Source organism: Phodopus roborovskii, unplaced genomic scaffold (genome assembly GCF_943737965.1).
Source record: "Phodopus roborovskii unplaced genomic scaffold, PHOROB, whole genome shotgun sequence".
Taxonomy (NCBI): Eukaryota; Metazoa; Chordata; class Mammalia; order Rodentia; family Cricetidae; genus Phodopus; species Phodopus roborovskii.
This window is the reverse complement of record NW_026125235.1, coordinates 435,811-456,113: the sequence shown is the minus strand read 5'-3', so window position 1 is coordinate 456,113 and position 20,303 is coordinate 435,811. Positions and strand designations below refer to the sequence as shown.

Genomic DNA, 20,303 nt, shown 5'->3' with positions numbered 1-20,303 from the left:
GTGCTACCTTGAACTAATAGAGATACATCTACCTCTTAATCTTGTGTCCTAGGATAAAAGGTGTGAAAAAAAACCTGCCTAGCTTTATGACTGCTGAGATTAAAGATGTATATTACCAATGCCTTATCTCTATAGCTTAAGGCTGGCAATGCTTTCTGAATCACCAGGAAAGTTTTAATAAACTACACAATAACAATATATCACCACACTTTCCCTGTTCGTCTAATACAAAAAAAAGAAAGCTACAGTAACATATGAGAAATTATATACAACAAGAATATACAATATATAGGTATTAATTACATCAATAATATCTAGTCCATTGCATTTGACAAATTCAGAGAAAGTATTTCATCATCTATGTTATCTTGGTGAATACAAAATCTTGTAATACTTTACTTTCTATTCTAATTTGCATTATCAAGTTATCTTTAATGGTTCTCAACCGTTTACACTTTACCTTTCTTTAGTGATTTTCCATCCTGAGTTTCATAAACAAGGACAATTATAACTATAATTATCTAGTCTTCAACTCCCACAAAGACATGAGAAGGAAATAATATTAAGTGAATATAGAGTAAGTGCAAGTAAATGACTTCCAAAAATATGTGAGAAATGACAGAAACAGATGGCTGCTTTGACAGTCACTCAAGCTTCTGCAATGTTAGGGCATCCATCTTAACCCTACTGGCCTAGCATCTCTGACATACTTTTCTGTGATGCAGGATTTTCTGAAGGACTGTTCTACCTTGTCTTGGCAAGATTTGCAAACTTCAAAGGTCACTGTTATTCATTGTCATGTCTCACTAGAAAAAACTAGTAGAGACTCAAACACAAAATAATGTACAGTAAGGTAGAACAAGCCTTTTATTAAAACTAATTACAACTCTATATAACCATTAATAGCATGACAAAAGTATAAAATACATATATATTATTATAGCTTTTATGTGAATATATTATTTATGCTTTAAGGAAAGCTGTTAAAAGTCAATATAAAATGAAAGAATCAAGAAATTAGTGGCAATACAATAGTCCTTAAATATTTGTTTTCCTTCTATTCAATGTCAGGTGGCTATTTTGACATTAGACAGATATTTTTGATTTTTTCTTTAATAAGTATTCTTGGGTTTAGAGTAGGAGAGCACCATACTCCAACACAGAGCTAGCCAATAAGAAATGCTAGTAATAGGCCAACAGCTTTATATCTAATACAGCATCTCTGTTATTTGAAGCAGACTCAGCTCTGTGACCAGGGTGTCAGGAAAATTTCTAGTAACACATTATTATTTTTAAAAGCCATAATTTTAGTTATTATTTTTCAGCTTCTGAATCTGACATCATATCATTCAATTTACTTATGATGGCAGGCTTTGTATGAAATCAATGAATGCTTACTTTGGGCGCTGTATAACCTTTGCAAATGTTTCAATTTTCTTTTCTGCTTCTCCAATTCTGTCCCAAGCATTGAAAGTTGCTGCATGGCATAAACCCAAGAGGTTGTCATCATACAGACATTGCCTTTTTAAAGTCGTATAATCTCATTCTCCAAGAATTTGATCTTGGGAGATATGCATACCTCTTGCTTTATCTTTTTCTTCAATATTTTTACCCTTTTTCTGAAAGAGGAAACATATTATTTCCTGGGGTCCAGCCTCTAGGACAGCTTTAATTAAATCTATCCAATCTAAAGGAATAACCCTATTACAAGCTAACCCCATTTTTACCATTTGCTTCACAAATGGTGAATGGATGCCATTTGAGACTATAGCTTCAGTGAATTTCCCTAAATATAATATCATCACAGTTTTCCACATCTTTCATTTGGCACTTCCTGTGAGATTATTAGATATATTAAAGATGGTTCTTTAAAGGTACTAGAATCTCCTTTCTAACCTGAGAATTCATTGCAGAACTTCTTGTTCCATGTAATTCCTCAGTTTGGGTTTGAATATCTCTGCAATCTGCTTTAATAAGTTTTTCTAAGGCCTGCCTCTCAGCATTCATATCAACCAATTTAGAGATAAACCAAGAATTATGAAAACAACAACAAAAATTTTCAAATGATAATTAACAGTATGTCAATCCTGGTTAAGTTGATTATCCCTTCACTTAATTGTTCCATTTTTAAACTATCCATGATTTAATCATACACAAAACAAATTTTGTCACTTTTTTAGTATATGAAAAACTCTCTTTTTATACTAATACTTTTCTTTAAAATTTTCCAATAGACTTTCTAAATCTGCTAAGAATATCATTGAACTGTGAGGCATAGCACATGTAAATTATAAAACTAGCTTGTGGCTATGGGCTGAGAGTGTCATCCTGAGGTGAAGGGCTCAAGGAAAAGCACAAAAGCTTCCTGAATTTGGGTAGAGGCTGAACATTGTTTAAAAAATTCCCACAAGTGGAAAATCCCACACTTGCTCAAAGATTTGAGGAGAAAACAATAGAAAACCTAGCTTGTCAGCCTGGGACTCAGACAGAAAGGACTCAAGCAGGAGTCCCACCTGCAGCTATGGCTTGGGCCATGGCCTCAAAGAGACTTTTTGACAATCATAGTTTAATGTTGAACACCAATTGTAACAAGATAAATAAAAGACCTAGAGACAGATACTGGGACTTAAGCTTCAAGCTAAAGATCAGAGAAGCAAAGCAGCCACCCAGTCGATCTTACCTCTATCAAACTGAAATGGCAAGCCTGGCCCACATCCTCAGAGGCAAAAAGCACTAAATTACTGTTTCATCCTCCTTTTATTCCTTTCTCTGCCCAGCCATATCCACCTGTCTCTATGTGCCTAGTATAATGATTAAATGTGTGTTATCCCATGTGCTGAGATGATCATTGTGTGAGCTCTTTCTTTTAGGACTGAATCAATTTTGTGTAGTCAGTGTGGCTTTGAACTAACAATGGATACATCTACCTCAATCCTGAGTTCTGGGATTAAATGTGTGTACAATCACTACCTAGCTTTATGACCACTGGTTTGTATCACCACTGCCTGATCTCTACAGCTTGAGATAGGCTTTGCTTTCTGAATCCTCAAGCAAGCTTTAATGAATCATAAATAATATATCACCCCAGAGGTAACTCAAATCCAGAAAGACAAACATGGTATTTACTTACTCATAAGTGGTTATTAGCTGTAAACTGAAGAATAACTATACAATACACAGCTCCAGAGAGTCTAGGTAACAAGGAAATAAAAAACGGGAATGGGGATGGAAGAATTCCCCTGGGAAGATGAAATTGAAGAGATCTCCTGAATAAACTGAGGGCAGGTAGGAATGGGAACATAAGGGATCCATCTGAGGTGTGATAGAGGGGGAGATATTTTGTATGATGAGGGAACATTTTGGAGTCATATAGAAACCTGAAATAAGGGAAACTCCAAGGAATGTACAAGATGACCACAACTAAGACTCCTAGCAATAATGAATAGGTACCCTGGACTGGCTATCTCCTGTAATCAGATAGGTGATTATCCTAATTGCTGTCGGAGAGCGTTCATCCAGTAACTAAAGGAATCAGATTCAGAGATCCACAGCCAAGCATAGGCCTAAGCTCTAGGAGAACAGAAACACCATGGACAAATTCTCTACATGTCAAAAATATCACATGTAGTTTTACGTTCAAATATCTGATTAGGTACATTGTCTACAAATTATACTTATTTCTTAAGATTTAACCATTCAATGCTACTACCAAGTTTTCAGTATTTATTGAGGATACATGAAAATCAAGTTAATATTCCATATCTCAAGGACATAATTTTGAAACATAATAAAGGATTATGCTAAGAACTTCCTTCCATTTGCATCTTAATAATTCATGCCACATTATATTCACTTTTCTTGCAGTTGTGTATACTGAAAAGTGATGATTCCATTCCAGTTTTGAGTCTATCCTTCAAAAAGTTTAAATTCTGCTTTAGTTTTAAAATTCTCCCCAATTTTGCTAAGCAATGGTATCTAAACTAGTGAGTATAATTACTCAAATGCAGGCTGGAGAACTCTTTTGTAAAAATGAATGTTTTAATGTTATATAAAACAGAATATCATGAATAAAATGGAAACAAAGTTATATCAACTGAGTAAAACAAATTCAGCATAGAGTGGGGAGGTAATAGTTTGATACTTATAGTATTTATATTAAAAAATATCCCCAGCTTGAGGTTGAAACATTTAGTTTTGCTTTCCAAACACTAGCATCATGATTTTCATGTGAGCTTAATGCAGAATCAAGCAGGAAAACAAACAAAACAAAAATAATTAACTTCCTTTATTTGTCATTAAATCAATAAAATCTCTGACTGCTAACCAATTTCTATAAATATATGTAGTTCCACGTGGTTTGATATAATAATATATATCGAACTTCTTTTGGAATCATATTGCTAATGCTGTATTATAGACACTGAAAGCCCAAACGAAATAAATACAGTATAAAATCTAAATGTGAAGATTGCTGATTCCTAACTTTTATATTTTACTTAATGTTTTAACGATTTTTTTAGCTTTCAATTTTTTGAAAAGACTCTAAAAAGGATAAAAATAAATATTTTTCCCTTTTGAATAATGACTACAAGGATATACATGGAAAGCAGTTATGCCCAGTCAATCACTGCAGAGTGTAATGAACAACTGCTAGAAATAAACATTTATGAGGTCTTCCTCCTCCGTCTTTTAAAGGAAACAATAGAGCAGTCCTGAAAATAAAAAAAAAGTTTCCCAGTTCTGCTCGAGGTAATTACAGAAGGAGACATGGCTGGAGAGCCCTTACAGGGGTCTTGATTTCAATTCCCAGCAACCACAAGGATGCTCACAAGAATCTATAATGAGATCTGGTACCCTCTTGTAGCATGCAGGAATATATACAGACAGATCACAATATATAATAAATGAATGAATGAATGAATGAATGAATGAATCTGGAGTTTCTTATCCTAGCAGATCCCACTGCCTTTCTGCCTAAATAAGCATAGAGGATGCTATATTAATTTTAAAGCTGTTGGCTTATGGCTAGGGTTTCTTACTGGCTAGCTCTGTCTTAATTACTAACCCATTTCTATAAATATATGTAGTTCCATGGTTTTGTTTTACACGAGAAGGGTCTGGACCTCTTTCTCCTTCTTCTGTTACATGGCATCTATTCTGCCCATCTCCTTCTCTTTTCTCTTGTAGTCACACCTCTACTTCCTGCCTGGCCAATCAGTATTTTATTTTTCAACCAATAAGAGAAGCATATATACAGAGGAAAAAAACCCCATCACCTCCTTTCTTTTCTGTCTAAACAAAAAGAAAAATTTGAACTTTAACATAGCAAAAGTATAAGTAACAAAACAGTTTTCAAGAAAGAACCATAGTTAACAATATCTAGTCCATTAACATTTAGCAAAAATTAAACAAAATATTCTGTCATCTATCCTATTTTCTTGAGTCTAAAGTATTTTTTGAAGTATGAAACTTATTTATGGTTTTACAGGAGCCTTTTTTTATTTTATAGTGACCAAACTTATTTTTAAGATCTATTTATTTATTTGTTATATACAGTGTTCTGCATACATGCCACAAGAGGGCATTATATGTCATTACAGATGGTTGTAAGAAATCATGTGGGTACTGGGAATTGAACCCAAGGCCTCTTGATGAGTGGCCAGTGTTCGTAACTTCTGAGCCATCTCTCTAGCCCTGAATCTAAAGTTTTATAAGTAACTTATCTGTTATCATAACCAAGGAAAACTTTAACCATAACTATCTGTCTTCAAATCCATCAAAGACCTCAGAAGGATAATATATACTCTAGAATTGACAGAGAAATCTTGCTGCCTGTACAGATACCCAAAGTTGTTCTGTAATGTTGGAGCATCCATCTTCAACACACAGGAAATAGTGTTTCTAGCAGAATTCTCAGTAAAGCAGGAAATTTACACCATCCACCTATATTGGCAGTTTTTCAGTCATTTTTCTCTGTATCCTGCATAATCTCTGGCAGAATTTCCATGAAGCGGGAATGCTGCTGGACGGTCTCATCTTGTTTGGCAAGTTCAGCAATCAGTTTTTTGTGGGTCCTTCATGACCAGTTTGTGTAGAATACAGTCAAAAAGCCCAGGAAAAAGCATTTTCTTGCCAAAATGGCTATTTCTGCCATGTTGAAGGCAAAGCCACAAATTTCTTCGATGCCCATTTCCTCTCTGATGAAATTGGTACTGCCAGAAGCAGTTGTGTCTCACTGTCATGAAAAACCCTAACCCATATTAAATGTGATATTTTATAACTCTTTGAAAGGTTTGAAGAATATCTATCATTTTGAAATATATCTTCATATATAGATAACATAACTATAAGTTTCTACTATAGGTTTATTGTGGTTTAATAAGGACCAGGATAAACAAATAGACTGAATAGATGTTTATTCTGGGAGAAATAACTTGCAACCTAGACAGATGAACACCAGCACATTCCACGGGATACTCTCCTCTCCCATCCTGCCAGCAAAAGAGGATTCCCCAGCTCTTCCTCAGAACTACTTCCACAGGTCAATTATGCTCAACCACCCATTGGACGTGGACAGTGCCACAGAAGGAGACAAAGTAAATATCCCAGTACAATTCCCCTTTTAGTCTAAAGAAAAGATTTAGGCTTGATACAAAACTATATACAAAACAGTGACTAATGAGTGTGCTCTAAGAAAAGGAAAATCGAGAACAAAAATACCTACATATCTAGTCCTAGGGCGAAGGCATAACAGAGTTTTCAATAGAGTTGTCCTAATCTGGAAAACTGAAGTCTAGTACCTAATATATCCAACTAAGAAGAGGAAAATAATAGTTGTATTGTTTAATCTTCAACCTCATCAAGACATGAGAAGGAAAATAACAATACCAGGGTAGACAGGAAGTGCGGATGGGCAACTTCCAAAAGGTGCAGCTAGGACAGAAACTGTAAGCTACCTGGACAGTCACCCAAGGTCTCACAGCAACATTGGTACACCAAGTTTTGGCTAAGGACAAGAGTACTTTACATACTACAACAACAGCAGGGAGGTAGAAAGGCTGTCTTACCCTAACTTGGCAAGGTTCATCAGTCTTCTATATTTGCCTTCTGCAAGCACATAGGACTGCATGTCAAAATCAGTGGTCAAGGTGGGGGCAGTTCTTTGCTCAAGAGGCCATTAGCTGAGGCAAAAATGGAGTCCAGCAGGAGCAACAACAGTGTCCAACATATTTATGGGAAAGTGCACAGTGCTGTCAGGAGCAACAGTGTCTTGTGTCAATGGAGTACTAATATTAAAACATTCAAATGTCATGTTCTGCATTTCTATGAAGTGATTGAAGATTAAGCATCTATGTCTGACTAATTTCATAGGTAAAGAAAACATGAGTGAAGATAATCTGTAATACTCAGGAATTTAGCTAAAAAACAGATTGAAACTTCCCTGAGTAAAGCAGGGACAAATACCCAAACAATATAACTGTGCACATATACATACATATAAATCCCTAAAATAGAGGTAGAGGAGAAATGTCTAGACAGCATGATAAATATCCCAAATTGTACCAATATACAAAATGTCTGGAACACAAGCAAAAGTATACATACGTAAAATATGGTAAGAATAATGTACATACAACATCATAAATGGAAAGATTTCACATACTATGATAATATATAATATACCATTTGTCTGGGAAGGGAGTATAAACTTAATTTTACATAGCTTACACAAATATAACAATGTAAGATGTATAATACTAATAACTCACTCTTACTAAATAATTCACAAGGATAAGCTAATCTACCTACATCCAATCTAAACCATACCTTTCCCAAACACACTCTATTTCTGTCTAAAAGATCGACCCAAGTCTAAGCCTCATCTTACATACCCAAACCTAAGTAACTAAAACCAGCCCAAAGAAGATGAATATTATCCCAAATTCCAAGAGTAGGGAAAGTGGGCATTGTTATTTGAAGATTACTTCCTGCTGAAATGGGACAATGCTTGCTCCATGGGATCCTGTAGGAAGAAAATTTTTAGCAACCAAATTTCTCTTCAGAACTGGCTGTGACATATGTAGCTAGTCACTTTGTGGCAGGAAATGCTTGACTGTAGTTCTATTTGAAACTCTGGCCAGGGTGTAATAAGAAGGTGCACCATTACAGTCATGAGTTGTCTCAAGCAAAACAGTCTCAAACCGGTTTTAGGGTGATGTTTGTAGTCCAGATGCATCAGGTTGAGTCAAGTGGAAATGATAAAGTGGGGCCCCATCTTCTTTCTGGAGAGTTCAAAGATTGCTGTTAGGAATTGTTATTATTCTTTATGGAAAACTTAAACATCAATATTAAAGTAAAATTTTCAAGTTTTAAGGTATGCTTTAGGGAAAGGCAACAATAAGCATCAAAATGTATATGAGAAAATTAGGATTTCAGAGAAAAATTGCTCATATGCAAATGAGTCCCCAGATTTTGGTTTCTTGTGCCTTACACTAACTAGCCTCTTGATTTAAGGCAGAAACCCTGAATTTAATCATAACAACATGCTTGAATTTAGAGAAGGAAAGCCAAAAACAAATCCAAAGCCAGCACTGGTTTACATGAATTGGGACTACAGTAATACAAGATAATAAAGGGAAATAGATTTCTGTATAGAAATAGTTTACTAGAATTAAATATTTTTACCATATATCAGATTTCTCTTCATTAAGTAATTGCTTCTGGAGAGCTGTCTTCTCTTCTGTAGGTAATTACATATTAAGGTTTTTTTTTTTTTGGCTGTTTGAAGATAGGTTTTCTCTGTTTTCCTGTAAGAACAAGAACAGAAGACTTCCCCTACCTTTGAGAAGTCTCCACACATCTCATGGTACCTAATCTGTTGGGTGACTTGTCATTTCTCTTCATTAAGATGTTTCCTCTTGTTCAACTCAGATCTTGATTAACTTAGATGGTATCCATGGTTTTTCTTCTCCTGTAGATTCAAATCTGAAACCCCTACCCCAACGAAACACATATCCTGGTTTACATTATGAGGTCAATACATCCTTGAAATACACTGGCTGATTTAGTTCAGAAGTTTTTTCTATTGTCCAGTGTCTTTCTGCAGCTGTTTTTCCTTTTTCATCAGCATTAAGAAAGTTTAATGTTAATAAAGCATTATGTACTCTGTGTTTGGGTTTCTTGGTTCCTCCTGCCTGTTTATGGAGCATTTCTTTTAAAATACAATTGGATCTCTCAACCACTGCTTGTCCTGTAGGATTGTGTGGTATACCAGTTATGTGCCTTATGTTATAATACTCAAAAAGCGGTTTCAATTTGCTGGAGACATATGCTAGAGCATTGTCAGCTTTTATTTGTGCATGTATGCCCATAATGGCTATTCTATCTAATAGGGGTGTGATAACAGAATCAGCCTTTTCAGAGCTCAGAGCAGTGGCCCATTGAAACCCTGAAAATGTATCTATAGTGTAATTTTCCAAAGTCTGCAAAATGAAACACATCCATTTGCCATATTTCATTCCTATTTATACCTTTAGGGTTACTGCCTGGTTGTAAAGGAGTTTGGTTATAGAATGAGCAAGTAGGACATTTCCTTACTATTTCCTTGGCTTGTTGCCAATGGGTAGAAAAATCCTTTTTTAACCCTTTGCTGTTAAATGTGCTGTTTAATATGAAAATTTTAGGCTTCTAGCACACTTCCTATCAATAACTGATCAATTTCATCATTTCCTTGTGTTAGAGGACTTGGCAGACCCGTATGGGATCTGATGTGTGTTATAGATATAGGAGGAGTCCTCTTTCTGATAGTAACTGTATAAACAATGAAGTAAATTGTGTATTGTCAGGAATAAATTCTGCAGTCTCTCTATGTATTGAGAGTCAGTAACTATATTTAGGGGTTCTATAAAATCTATAACTACCAGGAGAATGGCAGACAATTCTGCCTTTTGTACAGAATTGTAAGGGATTTGATTTTTTTTTACTAATTTTTCCTGATTTATATCCTGCCTTAACTGATTCATAGGACCTCTAGAAATCGGTTTTTCTTACAATGTGTGGAAGGATCCAAATCATTGTCTGTACAAATTTGATTCTTTCAATTTTGGGATAATTGTTGCTAATCATTCCCAAAAAAATACTGCATATGCTCTGCCAATATTCATTATCATTCCAAAAGGAGGAAATTTCCTCATTAGTTAAAGGTGCTATAATTACTGCTGGGTCCTTTCCTGTTAGCTGATGAAGTCTTAATTTACCTTTTATAATCAAGTCAGAGATATTTCCTATGTATACTTTTAGTTTTTTTTTTCTGTTTATGTGGTTGGAGTATCCATTCTAATATGATATCTTCTCTCTGCATCAAAATCTCTGAAGGATATTCTCTGGTTGGTAATATAACCAGAATACAGTCTAGGTTTGGATGCACATGGTCCAGATGTGCTTCTAGTATCCTCTTCTCTACCCATTCTATTTCCTTTTCCACTTCAGCTGATAGTATTCATGGCCTATTCAAGCCCTTGTCTCATTTTAGGGCCATTTTCAAGTTTTTCAAATCATGCCCTTCTACTACAATAATGGTTTGCAGTTGAGAAATCTCTCCTAGTAATTTTTGAAGATCATTAAGAGTCTGGTAGCGATCTCCCCTGATCTGTACTTTTTGTCGTCTAATATTCTATAGACCTGTTTTATATCCTAAGTAGTTGATAGACTCTCCTTTTTGTATTTTTTCAGGTGCAATTTGTAATCCCCAGCAAGGTAAAACTTTCTTTACTTTCTCAAACATTTTTTTCTAATATTTCTCCTTTAGAGTCAGCTAACAATAAACATCCATGTAATGATAGATTATGGATTGTCAAAACTGTTTATGAATCATTTCTAGTGGTTTTTGTACAAAATATTGGCACAGGGTGGGGCTATTTAGCATTCCTTGTGGCAAAACCTTCCATTTATATCTCTTTATTGGTTAAAATTATGGTAATTAGGTACTGTGAAGGCAAATTTCTCTTTGCCTTGTTCTTGTAAAGGTATAGTGAAGAAGCAATCCTTTAAATCAATAACTATAATAGGCCATTCTTTAGATATCAAAAAATGCAAGGGCATTCCAGTCTGTAGAGAGCCCATTGGCTGGATAACTTTATTGATGGCTCTCAGGTCTGTAAGTATTCTCCATTTAACAGATTTCTTTTTGATAACAAATATAGGAGAATTCCAAGGGCTGGTTGATTCCTTGATATGACCAGCAATTAGCTGTTCCTGGACCAGGCTTTCTAAAGCTTCTAACTTCTCAGAGGTAAAAGGCCATTGCCCTGCCCAGACTTGTTTCTCTTTTAGCCATTTTAAGGGTAGGGCTTTTGGTTCCTCTGTTTGTTCAGCACTTGTATTCTGTTTTTGTACAGACTGGATATTTGGTGTCTGTCTTATATAGTACTTTATAATATTTTTTTCCACAATAATGAGGTCTTTTATGGTTCCTATATAATACTGGAGGAATGTTGATCTGTGTATTACAGTGCTGTAATAGATCATGACCCCACAAATTTATCACAACATCAGCCACAAATGGTATCAACCTTTCTCTCTGTCCTTCTGGTGCTATACATTCAATCCATCTCGTGCTCTGTTTTACCAGATAGGGTTCCAATCCCTAAGAATGAACATTTACCTCATGCAAGGGCCATCTTAGACGCCAAGACTTATTAGTTATGATAGTAACGCCATCCCCTGTGTCAAATATCCCATCAAACAGTCTGTTATTCATCTTAACTATCAATCTACGTTTTTTATTTCCTTCTGTCATGTTTGATTCAACTTCTGTCACTAGTTTGTAATCCAGAGTTTTTACAATAGGCACAGAATTTTCTAATTATCCTGTGGGATATTGTTCTCCACTGTGACTGGGAATGTTTTGACCACCTGTGACGTGGGGACCTTTGAGAGGCCCCCCAAGAAGTTTCCAGATGGTAAAGGGTTTCCTTGTATCTGGTATCATATCTGGTCGATCTACACTCCTTTGTTCAGTATCTGCCTTTGCTACACTTTCTACATAACCCAGAATGCTGAGGCCTTCTGTTCGATTCATTCCTGGAAGTGTTATTTATAGAGATGCTTTGCCTACGATTTCCTTTTAGATGTCCTATCTTATCATAGTTATTATATCTGATATTTTGATATCTTTTCAAACTTTTGGAGAGGGATTCTCCTTCCCAGGCTTCTAAGTCACCATAGTTAAGACCTCTGTTATCTTGATGTCTTCTCAGACCTTTAAATATGGCTTCTCCTACCCATGCTTCAGTGCTATTGTCATAATACTCAATGTTGGCTGTATATAGGACCCATTCATTCAAGGGTGCTGATCAAATTTTTAAAGGCCAAAGCACTTTCTGGGTCAGCAAAAAAACCCTCACCAAGAATTTTATCTTGTGGGCTTTATAATCTTTTGTTAGGCCCTGACATTCAAGAGCTTTGGCTTCCTCTCTCCATAAAACCCTCCATTCTAATTGAGAGGAGTTTTCAAGGACAGCTGATGTTAATTGACCACAATCCTTAGGGATTACCTTGTTATTCCTTGCCCATGACTCTATTAATTGCTTTACATAAGGTGAGTGCATGCCATAAGAGTCTACTGCTTCCTTTATACCTTTTAAATCTTTCATACATACTGGTTCCCACTGATATGCAATGACAACTTTTGGGTGTTTTTTCGTTGCTGGATTTTCATTAATAGATACATGGAAAGCTCCCCTTCTATAAATGGTGTGGAAAATTTTAAGTCTTTTTCATGCCCTGTTACCTGTAGTTCTTCTTCTGATGTATCAGATTGAAGGTCTAAAGCCTGAAATCTGTTCACCATTGTTTCTTTGTGTGTCTGAAGTCTTTGAATCTAATAACTTTCTTCATTGCATCAGTCAGTTTCATACTTTATCCAACTGCAAATGATTCCATGTTTTTAATATTCTCATCCTTAGATATTATCTTAATGGCATGTAAAGTGCCTTCCAGAGACAATGTCCTATTCATACTTTATCCAACTGCAAATTATTCCATGTTTTTAATATTCTCATCCTTAGATATTATCTTAATGGCATGTAAAGTGCCTTCCAGAGACAATGTCCTATCGGCTAGTTTGCCATTATACTCAGACATGGAAGAGATTCTATCATCTAGTCTTTCTATCTGATGTTCCAGTTTTTTAAACTTATTAGTAGCTTCCTCTGACCAGGAACGAGCTGTTTCTGCTAGTGAGTTAATGTTTTGCATTGTTTCTGTTTTGGTTATTGAGGCATCAGACATGAAACAAATACTTGGTTATTTTTATGTTCCTTGTTTTGTATTCTACCTGTCAGCTCTTCAATGCCATCTTCAATATTCTGAACCTGTTTTTCTAAGCATTCAATGTTTTGAATACTTGTTACTAAGTCTCCTGTGGTTTGTACAAGTTCCTTATTGTTTTGTTCTAATCTCAAACATTTCTTTAAGAATATCATATTTATGATGAAAACCCTTGTTATTACAAAATAAATGTACATATTGGTCCATTCATAATTTTCTTCTGCTAAAGTTCCTTCTACATATAAAGTAAAAGAATTCCTAATGTCCTACATTGTAAAATTATCTGCCATAGGTATGGATCAATTGATCTCAGATATTATATCAGCTTAAATTGCAAAGGATGTTACAATTACCCTAGATGTAATTCTGCTGTACTTGAACTTTGATGCTTTTAGTTGTAGATCTCAGCTTGTGGTAGTTATGCCTGGAGGTGTACCACCAAATAGCATCCAGCAGCAGAGGATCCTTCTGTTCCTGGTTCTACCTGGAAGTGTACCACCAAATAGTATCAGAAAGTGTACTGCCAACTAGTTTCTGGCGCAGACAATCCTTTTGGTCCTAGTACCTGTAGAATAGCTCTTAACAAACTAAGGCTAGCAAAATTTTGTTAAATGGAGGCGTGAAATGAGCCTTGTACAAATTGCTGGGACTGCAGGGCTAACAGGTGCCACCTGCAACTGGTGATGCCAGGCTTCAGGAATGCACAAACAGGCAAGGCCCAGAATCTGGGCCTTGCATAGGAACACAAGAGTGGGCCTGGGGCCACAGGGCTCTGTGTGAATGCAATGTGGGGGAATGGGCCCACAGTGGATATAAAAGGAGATGGATGTAGGGCAGACACAAGTGTGTTACAAGCTGTGGTATGTCTGCCTGGTTAGGCAAGGCAACTACCTGTTCTAGGACGGTGGTGAAGGGAATGGCGACTGCCACCTGGGTGCAATCCAAGTCCCATGAAAATCCTGATCCCACTTCTGACACCAGATATTGTGTTTTAAGGATCAGGATAAACAAATAGGCCGAATTGACATTTATTCAGGGAGAACTAACTTACAACCTAGACAGATGAACACCAGCAAGTTCCACCAGATGCTCTCCTCTCCGTGTCCCACCAGTAAGAGAGCATTCCCCAGCTCCTCCTCAGACCTAATTCCGCAGGTCACTTCCCCCCTGGCTCCACTCCCCAATGAACGTGGATGGTGCCACAGAAGGAGACAAAGTGAATATCCCACTACACAGGTGAAAATCTATAATCTGTATTTACACGCTACATTTTTGGAAGAGCTGTATAAAAACAGCTACGTAAACAAGAGGAGAAATATACATGTAACAACATTGACTTTAAATCCATTCCAATACAAAGTATTCTTTTTAATGTCAAATACAATCTTCAAAGACAAACTAAAATGCTTCAATTTTAATATTCACTGAAAAGTAACTTTTTAAAATATTTTATTTATTTATTTATGTTTATTTTCTTCTATGATAGAATACTGTCTGACCACAGCTTCCCCTTCTGCACTCCTCCCATGTTTTTCTATGTAGAAGCAAGGGGAATTTAATAAAAGTGAGTGTAGTATCTCTGTTCAACTAACACAAAAGTCAACATATTTGTCTTTTTAATTTATTATATCTGTGAAAGTATCATTTGAAACAATACAATTTTAGTATTATTCTATTGAAGTGCCTTTTTTCCTCCATTAGTTGCAGAGTTTAATAGCCAAATATGTTTTAAATTTTACTAATACGTTTTTAAATCTACAATTTCTTCACAATCTGCATGTTCAAATCATATAGAATTATGTTTACATGCTTGTCTGGCTCTAAATGAAACTGTCAGTTAATTTTTGAGGTGTTTTTCTTCACTATATCAATAATTAAGTCCATCCTTCAAAACTTTGTACAATATAAAAAACCTATTTTTTTAAGTTTTTATTCAATTCAAAACATATTTAATTCAAAATCCTCTCTGTGCATTACTTTTATGAAAATTATAATATAATCTAAATCAGAGTTCAATATGATGCCATCTAAACTCACTTCTGAAAGAGTAGAACTGAAAACGCAAACTATCAATGATAGCATTGATCTACCATAGTATCACTGAAATCCACTCTTTGTTAGAAATCTTGGGGAACAGAGCGATGCAGAGCCTATAACTTAAATAAACTGAAAAGTTGATGCAACTTATTGTAAAATGCTGACTGTTAGAATGAAGATGAGTTTTAGTAGTAATATTTATTACTCTAATGTAATTTCTGGACGAAAATACTATGTTCACAATTTGTAGACTTATCAGACAAAGGTATAGTTAAAAAGTGTATTATTTAAAATAGCACTGTTAGGGATGATTTTAGTTTCACAATGAAATCTTTCTTATTCTTTTCCCCAGAGGACTCCTTGAGAACTATTTAATTATATAAGAAAATAAGCAATCTTTTTTATTTGGGTAAATAATACCCTTACTTGTCATGTCAGAAATTCCATTTTCTAGACAGCAGTTACAGTCAAAACAGCAGATGGCCTTTCCCTCCTGCAGAGATTTCCTGTGCCTAAGACTACAAGGCCTACTGCATATGGATGGAGGAGTCTGAGGAAAATCAGATAAACTTTAGAACCAAGGAGTTCATTGTAAGTTACACAGGCTGTAGTGATTCACAACATGAAACCACTGAAAATCCTCTTTTTAAACACATGTATTATATTATAAAGTAAAATATCATTAGTTTTAAGATAATATTTTGAGTATAATGTGATTTATGTATTGTGAATGCATAAATAAATGCACAAAAGACAGGACAGAGAGAGAGACAGAGAGAGAGAGAGAGAGAGAGAGAGAGAGAGAGGGAGGGAGAGGGAAAGGGAGAGGGAGAAAGAGAGAGTGGGGGTCTACAGGACAGTAAAGTGATCCAATAGAGCAGTAAATGTCAAATGTTTTTAAGTGATGATGAAGCAGAGGTAGACTATGAGATTTTGGAGTATTTGTGCCACATTTAAAGCATTTGATTTAAGATAAAATTACCTGTCTAAAATCCATGGCCCACTCTATCACTTCATCAGACAAGTACAATTGTTGGTCATTTGGAAAATATCCAGAAAACTTACCTATTTTCACTTTAAGGCCACTCTGATTTTTATAATCTGATATAGAACATATCACACTCTGTGTCCTATTTTGCTTTCTGGTTCATGTTCACTAGGTCTCCAGCAGGATTTACAAATTGTATGTTCTTCAGAACAGAGAATATCTAAAAAACATTTTTTCATTTTAGTTTCAAATATGCCTATACATTAGGAAAGAAAATATAAAGTGTGTAATTCCTATTATTTCATTAGCCTCTCCTAAATGTGACTGTATTAGAAGTAATCAGTGTAAACAAAAGAAATTACAAATAGAATTCAAGTTTTAGAACAATCTTAAACATAAAACTTTCTCACCAGAGTTGATAGTCTAACATATATATACATACATAAAAACTTAGAGAGTAGTGACATGTTCTCTACTTCTTTCTGAAAACAATGTTATCAAATCATAACCTAGGTAATTGAGTTCCTTAATTGTTCAAAAAGTGGCAGTACTCCAAATATTATCTGAAATCTATTTATTACAATGATAAACTTTTGAATCATATAAAAGAAAAGTTATTTACTTGTTGCCATTTAAGAATCTCATAAAAAAAGAAAAACCTTTTTTTTCTCAAATTTTAAAAACATGAGATTTATGAAATATTCAGAACAAAATGTCTTGACAGAGATGTGAAATCTTGTGTGCCAGTACTAGATGTATTATTATGCACTAACATGAACTTTGTCACTTGCCATGAAAGAGTACAGAAATATATATGCATCTCGAAGAAATGTTTGTACTTTAAATGGATTTAGAATTTATAGTTTCCTTTATGAAAGTGATCACTATGACATATAAACAATGGAAAACTACCTGCTGAGTGTCAAATTCAAAGCCTTTCCCAACACATTTTGCCCCTGTGTTCACATACTGTAGAACCATCTCATTAAGTGAGTGGGCCACAGAATATTCAACATTTTATAAGTTATAATTTGTATCACTCTTGGCCATTCCAAACTGGTGCCTATATAATCATTTTGATAGAGTTTTGGTAGAGCAATCCTTAACTTCCATACAACTAGACGATGACAAAGAACACTCAAAATAAATCCACCATACTCTAACAATTGAAATTTCATTACTATAGTTTGGAGGATGCACAGTTTGAATAAATTGTTTAAAACCAGACATCTCAGAATTCTTATGTGAAAAAAAAATGAAAGTCCCATAGAAGGAGTTAAGGAAAAAATCTTCTACAACTGTGATCCTAACAAATTGTGACATACTGACTCAGATTCTCTGAATTTTTACAAAGTTCCATAGAACAAAGTTCCACTGAAGCTTCTCAGCTGCATAAACAATTGTCTCCATAAACAATCACAACTTTTTCTGATTATATCATGATCTGATTATAATACTTATAAGCCATTTTAATATATGATATGGCATCATTTGGGATAATACTCACAAATGCTAAAAAAGCAATATTCCTTTGCATCTCCTAATTCAGAAATAAATTCAATTCCATGGACTTCACCTAAAATTATCACTCCCAATCAATTCATATGAAATGAATCCCTAGAGACACCATGGCTAGTGTTAAAGATTTGTCCTTGGGAGATATCTGGTAGAGATGAGAAAATTGTACATGGACACTCAAGGTTGAAAATGGCCAGAGTAAAGCCAAAGGACATAGGGCATAATCATAATATGAAGAAAATGAAGTTAATAATGGTCAGCCTAAGACCTAAGTACGCTAAGCAAATACTGCATGTGTTAAGAAGTATGGATTAGAGCCCTCATTATTAAAATTACATTCATTTTCCTGTGCTTATTCAATCTACTAAAGGAAAAAAGTTTTCCCATAAAATGTTGCAATTCCTCCTGTCTTTTGTGTCTACTTGTGATAAACTTATGCTTTATGCAGCAAGGGTCAGAGCATTTTATTTTCCTTGATGGACCAGTTAGATATAAACCCATTTCTCTGTATTTTAACCTTTCTTGGTACTCAGAGAGTCAACTTGAAGGATGCATTATTTCATTAAAAGTAATCTACCCCAACTTACTTCTTGAGTTATTGACATATACAGGAATGGTCCAAGAAAGGAAAGTAGTAACAAGAAAGGAAAGTAGTTCAATTACACAACTTTTTCTGATTTTGCAGTAGTAGTTATGAAAATTTACACTTGTTTTTGCAGATAAATCAGATATTATCTGATCAGCCACCAGGTTGCATGGGAATTTAACTAGCAGAGAAGTGTTTAGTAAAATGTAAGGGTTCCTATTGATGTCTTCTTTGGCAAAGTAAAGAGAGAAAATCAAGTGAATGTTCATAAGGGTCAATAATCTGAAAAAGAGCAGACAGATTAGGTTCAAAATATGATAATTTTAAATTACACTCAATATATGACTAGCACTGAATTCTTGTTTTGTTTTGTTTTTTAACCCATTGCTAGGGTGACACAAGTCATATAACTTTGATAGATGAGAAAAAAGAGAGCTGTGTTACAGTATAAGATTTTAAAGTGTGTGGTTCTTTTTTTTTTTTTTTAGAGTTGGAGTTAAAACCATTGAGACCAATTTTGTTACTTTGAAATTTCCTGCAGTTCTATCCTCCTTTCTATAAACTTTGTGAAATATATGCCTGCCATTCAAGGACTAGAAAAGATTTACTGGCCAAAACTGAATCTGTTCAATCTTACATTTTATACTTCTAACATGTAATATATGTAGAAAATACATACAGAGGCAGCATTGGACAATGTTATGAGTATGAATACCAGGTAACCAAATATTTCTGGGTCAAGACTTCTGAACAGACTGAAACTCACAGGTAATGCAAATAACGTAGTAATTCATGTACTCCCTCTTCTTCCCATACTTTGTTTTTTCAATTTCATATTTGTGCTTAGGCAATATTTAGATATATAAATTGGATATAATTATACCTGTTTCCAGTGAAGAATGAGATTCCTTATCTCCACATAGACTCATGGTTATGGAAAAAGTTTTTATGAATATAACCTAGATAGCAAAGGTACTAAAACCACAATAACTAAATGAGACACCATGAAACTGAAATGTTTTTGTATAACAAAGAATACCATCATTGGGACAGAGAAAAAGTTTTTATGAATATAACCTAGATAGCAAAGGTACTAAAACCACAATAACTAAATGAGACACCATGGAACTGAAATGTTTTTGTATAACAAAGAATACCATCATTGGGACAGAGTGGCAGACTAAAGTCTGGGAAAAGATCCTCACTCATCAGGGTATTGTTAATCACATATACTTTGAAATTTTATTCAATTACATTAAGAAAGGCCATTGTCAATAAAAATGATAGTTCATGTTTTAAGAATATATACTAATTGGAAAACTCATCCATTGATAGTGGGAATGCAAAGTTATACAGCACTAAGAAAATAAGTGCAGTAGTTCCTTAGGAAGCTTGATATAGATCTACTTTCAAGATCCAGATATCTGATCTGTCTTAGCATTTGTAATGCTGCAATGAAACACCATGACCAAATACTAAGATAGAGATAATGAGTTTGTTTGCCACATAATTCCATATCTCTATTCATGATAGATGAAAGTCAGGACAAGAACACAGAGTAAGACTCAGAAGAATGGAGCTCTTGAAGATCCCATAGAGGGGTGCTGCTTACTAGCTTGTTTGTCATGGTTTCCTCAGCCTGCTTTCTCTTAAACCCCATTTGGCCACAAGCCAAAGAATGGAACAACCATAATTTGTTGGACCTTCCCCCATCAGTCACTAATTTAGAAAATGTCCCACAGAAATGCCAACAACCACTATTATGGGTACATTATCTTAACAGAGTTCCCTCTTCTCAGATGACTTTAGCTTGTGTCTACTTGCCATAAATCAAATCTTCAGCAT

The 20,303-nt window shown here is 34.9% G+C and overlaps 1 pseudogene; it reads right to left on the bottom strand.

The window, feature by feature from the left end:
• Nucleotides 1–1,394: 1,394 nt before the first annotated feature.
• LOC127227321 (vomeronasal type-2 receptor 116-like) overlaps nucleotides 1,395–20,303 on the bottom strand; it is a 46,404-nt pseudogene continuing 27,495 nt past the window's right edge.